We start from the raw sequence: 10,254 nt of genomic DNA on the forward strand, positions 1-10,254 counted from the left end.
GGGAAGTTTAAAAAAAAATGAAACAAAGGTGTAACAGTCTTAATCCCTGCTCAGTATTTCCTATCCTTCATCCAGGAAATGGAAGAGTCGGGTTTACCATTCATTCACTGGAAAAAACGTTTTGAATAGTTGAAAACACACACGTATGTGCAGAAAAACAACTAGAAGCCTGGGTTGTACTGAGAGCACTAGTGATGTGTTGGAGAATGACTGGGTGGCTACTTTAGAATAAGATGTTAGGGGGTCCTCTAAGGTAGATAACAGTTAAACTGAGTCCTTCAAAGGAGCCACGTGAAAACCAGGGGAAAGTACAGCTCAGCCAAGCTGAAATTAGAGGAACAGAAATAAAGTCAGTGTGGCTAAGGTTTGGTAAGTAAGGGCAGAAGTGTGGAAAATGAGGTTTGGGGCTTTTCAGGTTAAAAGTTTAGATTTTATTTTACATAAAGATGGAAAGCAATTCAAGAGTTGGCAAATGGGGGCTGGTGTGGTGCAGCGGGTTAAGCCACCACTTCCGATGGAGCCATCCCATATTGGAGTACCAAATTTGAGTCCCAGCTACTGCACTTCCAATCCAGCTTCCTGCTAATGCTCTGGGAGAGCAGCATATGATGGGTCAAGTACTTGAGTCCTGTCACTCGTGTGTAAGACCAGGATGGAGTTCCTGGCTGCAGCCTGACCCAGACCTGGTGGCTGTGGACATTTGGGGGAGTGAACCAGTGAGTAGACAGTCTCTCATTCTCTCTCTATTCTTTCTCATTCTTTCTCTATTCTCTCTCTCTCTCTCCTTTCAAACAAACAAATAGATCTTTAAAAGACAAGTTGCCAAGTGACATATGATTTATATATTTTGAAAAGATAGGGGCTGGCACTGTGGCATGGAAGGTTAAGTCTCTGCCTATGGTGCCGGCATCCCATTTGGGTGCGAGTTCAAGTCCTGGCTGCTCCACTTCTGATCCAGCTCCCTGTTAGTGGCCTGGGAAAGCAGTGGAGGATGGCCCAGGTGCTTGGGCCCCTACACCCATGTTGGAGACCCAAAAGAAGCTCCTGGCTCTGGCCTGGCCCAACCCCAGCCATTGTTACCTTTCTGGGAGTGAACCAGAAGATGGAAGATATTCTCTCTCTCTCTCTCTCTCTCTCTCTCTCTCTCTCTGCCTTTCAAATAAATGAATAAATCTTAAAGAAAATGGCACCAGAGGTGGGCACTGGACAAACAGGATGCTGCTTGGATGTCTGCATTCCATACAAGGTACCTACCTTTGAGTCCCAGCCTTGTTTCTGATGCCAGCTACTTGATAATGCACACCCTGGGAGGCAGCAGGTGATGGCTCAACTAGTTGGGACTCTATCACCCATGTAGGAGCCCCAGGTTGTGTTCAGCTCCTGGGTTGGATCTGGCCCTGCCTTGGTTGTTGCAGGCACTGGGAATTGAACCAGAGAGTGGGATATCTGTGACTCTCTATATCTCAAATAAAATGTGGAAAAGAAGACACTAGTTTCTAAAAACGAAGAACAAGAGAAGAAACAATGAGACCACTGGAGAGGCTGTTGTTTGGTGGCTTAAAAGAAGGTAGAGGGGCTGGCACCCTGGCTCACTTGGTTAATCCTCCACCTGCGGTGCCAGCATCCCATATGGGCGCTGGTTCTAGTCTTGGTTGCTCCTCTTCCAGTCCAGCTCTCTGTTATGGCCCAGGAGGGCAGTTGAGGATGGCCCAAGTGCTTGGGCCCCTGCAACCACGTGGGAGATCAGGAAGAAGCACCTGGCTCCTGGCTTCGGATCAGCGCAGTGCCCGCCATAGCGGCCATTTTGGGGGTGAACCAACGGAAGGAAGGCCTTCCTCTCTCTCTCTCTCTCTTTCTCTCTCACTGTCTGTAACTCTACCTGTCAAATAAATAAATTTAAAAAAAAAGGTAGGCCTTGCGGCGCCAGCACACCGGGTTCTAGTCCCGGTCGGGGCGCTGGATTCTGTCCCGGTTGCCCCTCTTCCAGGCCAGCTCTCTGCTGTGGCCAGGGAGTGCAGTGGAGGATGGCCCAAGTGCTTGGGCCCTGCACCCCATGGGAGACCAGGAGAAGCACCTGGCTCCTGCCATCGGATCAGCGTGGTGTAGCGTGCTACTGCGGCGGCCATTGGAGGGTGAACCAACGGCAAAAGGAAGACCTTTCTCTCTGTCTCTCTCTCACTGTCCATTCTGCCTGTCAAAAAATTAAAAAAAAAAAAAAGGTAGAAGTAGTGAGAAGAAAATAGAAGCAGTGAATATATTGGGGATAGGGATTGAGAGTAGAGTCACTAACCTGGTTCAGGTCAGTGCTTCTCTGTCTCTGATACAGCTTCCTACTAAAGCAGACCCTCAGAGGCAGCAGGTGATGGCTCAAGTAGTTGGGTCCCTACTATCCATGTGGGAGACTCAGACTGAGTTCCTAGCTCCTGGCTTTGGACTGGCCCAGACCTGGTTATTGCCTATATGTGGGGAGTAAATCAGTAGAAGGACAGTCTCCTCCTCCCCTCCCCTCCCCTGCCATTGGGGAGTTAATCAGCCGATGGAAGACGTCTCTCTCTCTCTCTCTCTGCCTCTGCCTCTCTGTAACTCCACTTTTCAAATAAATAAACCTTTAAAAAGAAAAGAATTTTTTCATGATGGAGCACAAAATTTATTCAAATACTCAGTGCATCAAGGGATCTGTTTCTAGTGTAGTGTTTCTTTGTGTGGACAAGACTATCACTTGTGTGATCATCTGAATCAAATCTTAGTGCAGCCAAGGTTCCTGGTTTCTAATGTCAGTTCTGCTGCTGACTTTCCAACTGGTTCTACCCTTGATTTCTTCATCTTAAAATTAACAAAAACAGTATCTCATTTATTTATTTATTTTAAAGGCAGAAAGAGAGAGAGTGAGTTCTTCCATCTGCTGGTTCATTCACCAAATGCTGACAGAAGCCTGGGCTGGACCAGGCCAAAGCTGAGATCCAGGAACTCAATCTAAGTCACCCAGGTGGGTGGCAGAGACGCAACTGCTCGAGCCACTGCTGCCTCCTTGGGTGTGCATTAGCAGGAAGCAGGACATGGAACTGAAGCTAGAACTTGAACCTAGATGGCCGGGTGCTCTGATATTAGTTGTGGGCATCCCAAGTGGCATTTTAACTTCTGTGCCAAATGTTCATCACTAAAACTTTTTTGTTCATTTACTTATCTTTGAGAGAGCATTGAGAGAGCTCATGCATACTCACCCTCTGAGTTCACTCTTGAACTGCCCGTAACAGCCTGGGGGGGCCCACACTGGCAGTGGGAACATGAAGCTCAAGCCGTGTCTCCCACATGGTGATGGGAATCCACTTACTTGAAGCATCACTGTTGTCTCCCAGGGTCTGCATTGGCCAAAATCTGGAGTCAGGAGCCACAGATGTACTCTGATATGGGATGTGAACATCCTTAATACATCTTATATGTGAGCCCAACATCTGCCCTGGTTTCTTCGTCTTACAAATGAGGAATTGACATTCATGGGAATATAAAATGGTGCAGCCACTTCCAAAAACTTTGGTAATTCCTCAGAAAGTGAAATATAGAATTGTCATATTATCCAACAATTCTGTTGCTAATATATTTATATGCAAAAGAATAAAAAACAGAGGATTCAAACCAATACTTGTATACTAACATTCACAGCATTATCTACAATATCCAAGTAGTAGAGAAAACCCAAGATTCCATCAACAGATGAATGGGTAAATAAAACATGGTATTCATATACAATAGAATATTATTCCACCCCCCCAAAAAAAATGAAGTTCTGGGGACCGACACTGTGGTGCAGTGGGTTAAGCCACCGCCTAAGACATTAGCATCTTATATGGGTACTGGTTCAGGACCCAACCACCTGAGCCATCACCTGCTGCCTCCCAGGGAGCACATCAACAGGAAACTGGAATTGAGGGCAGAGCTGGGACTCAAACCTAGGCACGCTGATACTGGATGACAGTATCCTAGCCAGAATCTTAACCACAAAGCCAAACGCCTACCCCTGTCAATTTGTTTAAGGGTCAAAGACATTTCTCTTTCTCTTGGTTCTTTTCTGACCTCATCTACAATATGGAAATGACTGTTCTATTACCACATAGCATTTAAGATTTCTATAACTAACCCAAATATGTGTCAATAATTTTGGGTGCGTAGAATTCAAACTTGGAGTTTATTCGTGATTGTGGTTCCTATAGCTGTATCACTATTTCTTAGAATATCTGAACATTTGATAATAACTTTTAAGACCCTTAATATTGTTGGTTTCATTCATTTCAAAAAAAGTCAAAATATTATATTAGTGTTGAATCACATTTAAACAATACCCAGAAGTACATAAAGTAAAAGGAGAAGGGCCTTCCTGTTTCACTTCCTTAGCGGTGAGCACAGTCAGCAGTTAGATGTTTTATTTTTTTCCAGCCCTTTGTTTTTGTTTGTATGTTTTAGTTTTTATACATACAGTTATATAGCAATTTGAATATGTGCTTATATAAACATAAACATAGAACATGTCCTTTCACCCCAAATTACACAGTTACTGCTTTGCAACTTATTGTTTCTGACAATGTATCATAATCATTCTTTCTGTGTATCTGTACAAATAGATACACTTCATTGCAATGGCTATGTAGCATTCAAGGTGTGGGTGTAGTTTAAATGCCTCCTTTTGACAGATATTTGGGTTATCTCTGGTTTCTGCTAATTTAAAATTAATGGCACTATGGACACTTCAAGCCATTATCTTGACAATGTCGAAAAAAGAGTTCTGAGGAGCAGATTCTTAGATATGGGATTATTTAGTCAAAGAATACATGTTTTAAAAATTTGCTCAGTATTAGAAAGTGCTCTTTAAAATTTACATGCCTACTCTTGCCAACACTGGACTTAATAATGTCTCTGTGGTTTTTGTCAGTGTGGTAAGCAAATGATGGTGTCTCACTTTGTTTAATTTGCATTTCCTTTCTTGCTAACTGAGATGGCACAACTTTGCTTGTGTTTATTAGCCATCCATAATTCCTCTTCCGGGAATTATCTTTTTTAAGATTTATTTATGGGGCCAGAGCTGTGGCGTAGTGGGTAAAGCTGCTGCCTGCAATGCCGGCATCCCATATGGGCACTGGTTCGAGTCCCGGCTGCTGCACTTCTGATCCAGCTCTCTCATATGGCCTGGGAAAGCAGTAGAAGATGGCCCAAGTCCTTGGGCCCCTATACCCGTGTGGGGGACCCGGAAGAAGCTCTTGGCTCCTGGCTTCGGATCAGCACAGCTCCAGCCGTTGTGGCCATTTGGGGAGTGAACCAGCGGATGGAAGTCTCTCTCTCTCTCTCTCTCTCTCTCTCTCTCTGTGCTGCTGCTTCTCTCTGTGTAACTCTGATTTAGAGATTGAGAATCTGCAATTCAAATAAATAAAATCTTATTTATTTATTTACTTGAAAATCAGAGTTACACAGAGAGAAGAAGCAGCACAGAGATAGAGAGAGAGAGACAGAGAGAGAGAGAGAGAGAATCTTCTCTCTGCTGGCTCACTCCCCAAAGGCCAGGCAGAAGCCAGAAGCCTGGAACTCCATCTGGATCTCCCACATGGGTGCAGGAGTCCAAGCACTAGGGCCGTCTTTGGCTGCTTTCCAGGAGCATCAGCAGGGAACTGGATTGGAAGTGGAGCAGCCAGGACTGGAACTGGTGTTCAGGATGGCCTGCAGCACAAGCTGTGGCTTACCTTGATGTGCTCAAATGCTGGCTCCAGGAGTGGACTGTTAATATCCTAAGTTGCTTAACTCCTATTGAGATGTAGACATGAAAATATCTGTTTCTCTATATACTCAGGGATATTGCAAACCTTCAGTGCTGCAGCAGGCTCAGCTGCCACTTGGGGAGTGAACAAGTGAACGGAAGATCTCTGTCTCTCCCTCTCTCTCCAACATTGACTTTCAAATAGATAAATAACTCTTAAAGAAACAAAACAAAATAAAACCTCAGTACTGGTGTGTAAACTCTTGTTGCGTCCGAGTGTGTCGGCTTCCTCTTTTTGTGGCTTTTAGATACTGATTCAGCCGCCAGACCAGCAATATTTGTTCCTTGGCCAGAACAACTACCTCGATAGTATGTAATTGAAAATGAAATGCAGAGATCACTTGCTGTCCTCTAGAAGATCAGTCTAATGATACAGACAGGAGTCATGAATAGGAAATACACATGGGAGCAGATATAGCAAAAAAAAAAAAAAAAAGAAAGAAAAGAAAGAAAAAGAAGTCACTTGTCTCTGAAAGGGTTTGGAGTTTAAATTATGCTATGATTAAAGACATGTACATAAATAACTAGAATATTAAGATGTGAAGTGCTGGGGCCAGCATTCCCCACTTGCAGTGCCCACATCTCATATCAGAGTGCCAGTTCAAGTCCTGGCTGTTCCACTCCCATTCCAGCTTCATGCTAATGCACCTGGGAGAGCAGCAGACATGACCCCAGTGCTTGGGCCCCTGCCACCCATGTAGGAGACCTGGACAGAGTTCCAGACTCCCAGTTTCAGCCTGACCCAGTCACAGCTCTTGTGGCCATTTGGGGAGTGAGCTGGTAGATTGAGGCTCTCTCCATCTTTCTTTCTGTCACTCTGCCTTTCAAATAAGTAATGAATACCTTTTAAAAAATATGTGAAGTGTCTTTATATCATAGCAGGGTTTCTGGGAGAATAGAAACAAGTTCGGAGGATAGGGACTGGATTGTGAAACCAGAGAACTCCAGGAAGGATAATGGAGAAATGAAGACTGGGATGGACAGGACTTTTTTGGGTAGAAGAAAACAATGTGGAGAGACAGGCCAAAAGATCCAGAGTCTCAATCCCAGTAGATTGGGGACAACATTTGGAATGCTTGACTAGTGGAGTGAATACTTCCAGTTAGCTTTCCTGAAGCCACTAACTCGATAAAGGGCAAATATTTTCTTTGCATGTAGTTTTGGAGGTTCAAAGTCCAAATGGCTTAATACGGTCTTTGGCGAGGGTCTCAGGGCAGCTGGCAGAGCACAAGTGGAATGGAGGATCACAGGCTGAAGCAGGAAGCAGAGAGCATGGCTGGGCCCAAACTCAGCCTTCAGTTTTAGTTAATTTATTTGAAAGTTAGAAACAGACAGACATAAAGAGAGAGACACAGAGATCTTCCATCTGCTGGCTTGTTCTGCAAACACCTACAACAACCAGGGCTGGGGCAGGCTGAAGCCAGGAACCTGGAACTCCATCCAGTCTCCCACTTGGGTGACAGGGGCCCAGGCACTTCAGCTATCTCCTGCTGCCTGCCAGAATGTATTAGCAGGAAGCTGGATTGGAAGCAGAGTTGCCAGGCCTTGCATTGGCACTGCAATACAGGATGTGGGTATTCAAGCAGAAGCTTCACCCACTGCACCACAATGCCCACCCCCAGGCTTTTACATCAACTGCCTTGTGAGAATTTGAGAGGTCACAAGAGCACTACCAAGGGTTGGCATGACAAATATGTATCTCTTTTCCCCAGTGACCGAAAGGCCTCCCACTAGGCCCCCTCTCAACAGTGCCATCCTGGAGACCAAGCCTCCATCATGTATGCCTTAGAGGAACATTCAACATCCAAACCATAGCAAACTCATCAAGTGCCCTTCTTTGTGGAACTCAAAGCTTGTCATTGGCTGCGATAAGTGAAATACTTCAATGCTTGGGTAACTGGAAGGCACGAGTGCCCCAGTCTTAGAGGTTATATCTCTGGATTTGAATCTGTTTCAGAGATTTTTCACTCATGTTAATGAGGGATGGATTGCAAAGGTTCTCTCCCAATTACAAGTCTGGTGAGACAGCCACTCAGGCACACCATGTAAGGCAAGCAGGTTTATTACAGAGAAGCCGCAAGGATACACCAAAGCCTAGGATCCACAGGGAAGCAGTCCTTGAAGGCTCAGGAAAGCTGCCTAGAGTGGATGGTGTCTCATCTGCACCTACTCCATCTAACACAACAGTTGTGGAACTTGGAGAGCCTTCTGCCTGGGCTTGTGTAGCCTGGGTGCCGCCAGGCCTGCTCAGCTCAAGCATCACCAAGCATCCTTCCTGGGGGACCACATTGCTCAGGTTGCCCCAGACCCTTCCTCATCTCAGGTGTCACCTTCTCAGCACACTGTGGGAGACAGCCAAGTCGGCCGAGATCGCCTGGGACCGTTCTCCTGCACAGCCTGGCCTGAGACGCCAGGGACTGGTGGTGGAGCTGGGGACCAGAGGTGGCAAGTCTCATCATGCTTTGTACCTGTTCACAGAGAGGGGTACACTTCAGTGGGAACAGGAATTTTCACTGAGAATAAAACATTTCTTCTTGCTGACCCAGTTAGCTCACATGAGTCCTAGCATATTCAAAAGGCGGTATGGCATTGTAATCTAATTTAGTTAAACACTTGCAACTTCTTTGCAGGTTCGTATTGTTCAGAATGCTTTGTTTTCTATTATCTTCTTTTATTGCTTGCTGGGAAGTATAGAAGTAACAATACAAGTTTACCTAGATGAGAACAATTTTCAACTTACTATGTTTCTACATAACTTCGTATTTCTCCCATGTCAATCAACCCAGGGTGTTGTTTATCAAACCTCAATTTTAAAAAGTCTGACTTCAGGCCTTTAGAAGCTGTAAACAGTGGCTGAGCATTGTGGTCTCCGGACAAGTGTTAGACACTAAGGCTCTGGCCTCATTCTTGCTGCTTTAAGTCAGGAAACACAAACCATACATTTGTGAGCTCTAACTACATTCTTAGGTAACACAGGGGGGATACATTTGACAGGGGAGTCTTGAATGTTTCATTCAGCTTCCCAAAACAACAGCAACACCAGCACCAAACCTGAGAATTCAAGGGACACACGTGCACTGACCCCAGAGATGCACAGCTGTGCATCTTCTTATCACTGTGCCACCTGACAGCCTGATTTTCTGAATCTGTCCCTTCTGCCACTTACAAACCCGAGCAAATCCCTCGGCTTCGTAACTATAACAGGAGGATCAGAACAGCATCTATGTCACAGGGGTGTTAGAAGAAATGAGATAATTAATAGGAAATCTCATCTGCTGTGTCCAGCATAGTGAGTATTCAGTAAATGTGACTTTTTTCTTTACTTCTTAAAAAAAGATTGTTTATTTTCATGTATTAGAAAGGTGGAGAGAAAGACACACACACACACACACACTCACAGAATCTTCTCTCCACGAGGCTACTCCCCAAGTGCCCACAATAGCCAGGGCTGGTTCAGGCCAAAGTCAGAAGCCCAGAACTCCATCTAGTGTCTCATGTAAGTGAAAGGGGCCCAATCACACCTGCCGCCTCCCATGATGCATTAGCAGGAAGCTGGATCAAAAGCAGAAGTTCTGGGGACTCGAACCTTCACTCCATTATAGGATGCAGTGGTCCCAAGCAGCCACTTAATCTGTTGTACCACAATGCCCACCCTGAACTCTGTCTTTAAATAAAGCCCTTGGGTCAAGTTTCCCTCAGGTTTCTATGGGCACATTTTCACCTGGTCTCTGTATCCCCTGAAGTACAAGCAACAGGGATCATATGAAGAAAAGCTGTTAATTTACAAATGTTGTCATTGACAGGTAGTGATAACAATTTTAATAATTTAATAAATTTAGCAATATGGATACTGTCTACTATTTCCTGTGTGGCAGACAATGCTATAAGAGCATTACATATATTTACTAGTTCACAAAGATGACACTAGTATTCTGACTCCACTTCACAGATGAGGAAGCCAAGGCATAGCGTGCATAGCTAGTGAGCGGCAATCAGTGTTGGAACCCAAATACATGCTCTTAACTGTTCTGCTTTACTTATTATTGATAAGGATTACATATATTCCTCAGCACTTGTATACTTTAACCAAAGGTTTGACCATTTCATAAACACTAGGAAACCTTTGAAAAGTTATATAAGAAGAAATATAAGAAAGATCAAATAGACTAGAAAGTAAAAAATGAGTATTCTACAAAAATAAATAAAAATGTACCTTAAAATATTTTTGGAGGCTGGCCTTGTGGCACAGTGGGTTAAGCCACTGCTTGCAATGCCAACATCCATATCAGAGTGGTGAGTACTCTGCTTTCAACACAGCTGCCTGCTAATGCACCTGGGTAGGCAGCAGAATATGGCCCAGGTGCTTCGACCCCTGCCACCTATGTGGGAGACGTGTATCAATGAAGATTTGTATCAGTGAAGGCCTTTGGGTTTTAAGTGGCAGAAAAGGAACT

Source organism: Lepus europaeus, chromosome 7 (assembly GCF_033115175.1).
Source record: "Lepus europaeus isolate LE1 chromosome 7, mLepTim1.pri, whole genome shotgun sequence".
Taxonomy (NCBI): Eukaryota; Metazoa; Chordata; class Mammalia; order Lagomorpha; family Leporidae; genus Lepus; species Lepus europaeus.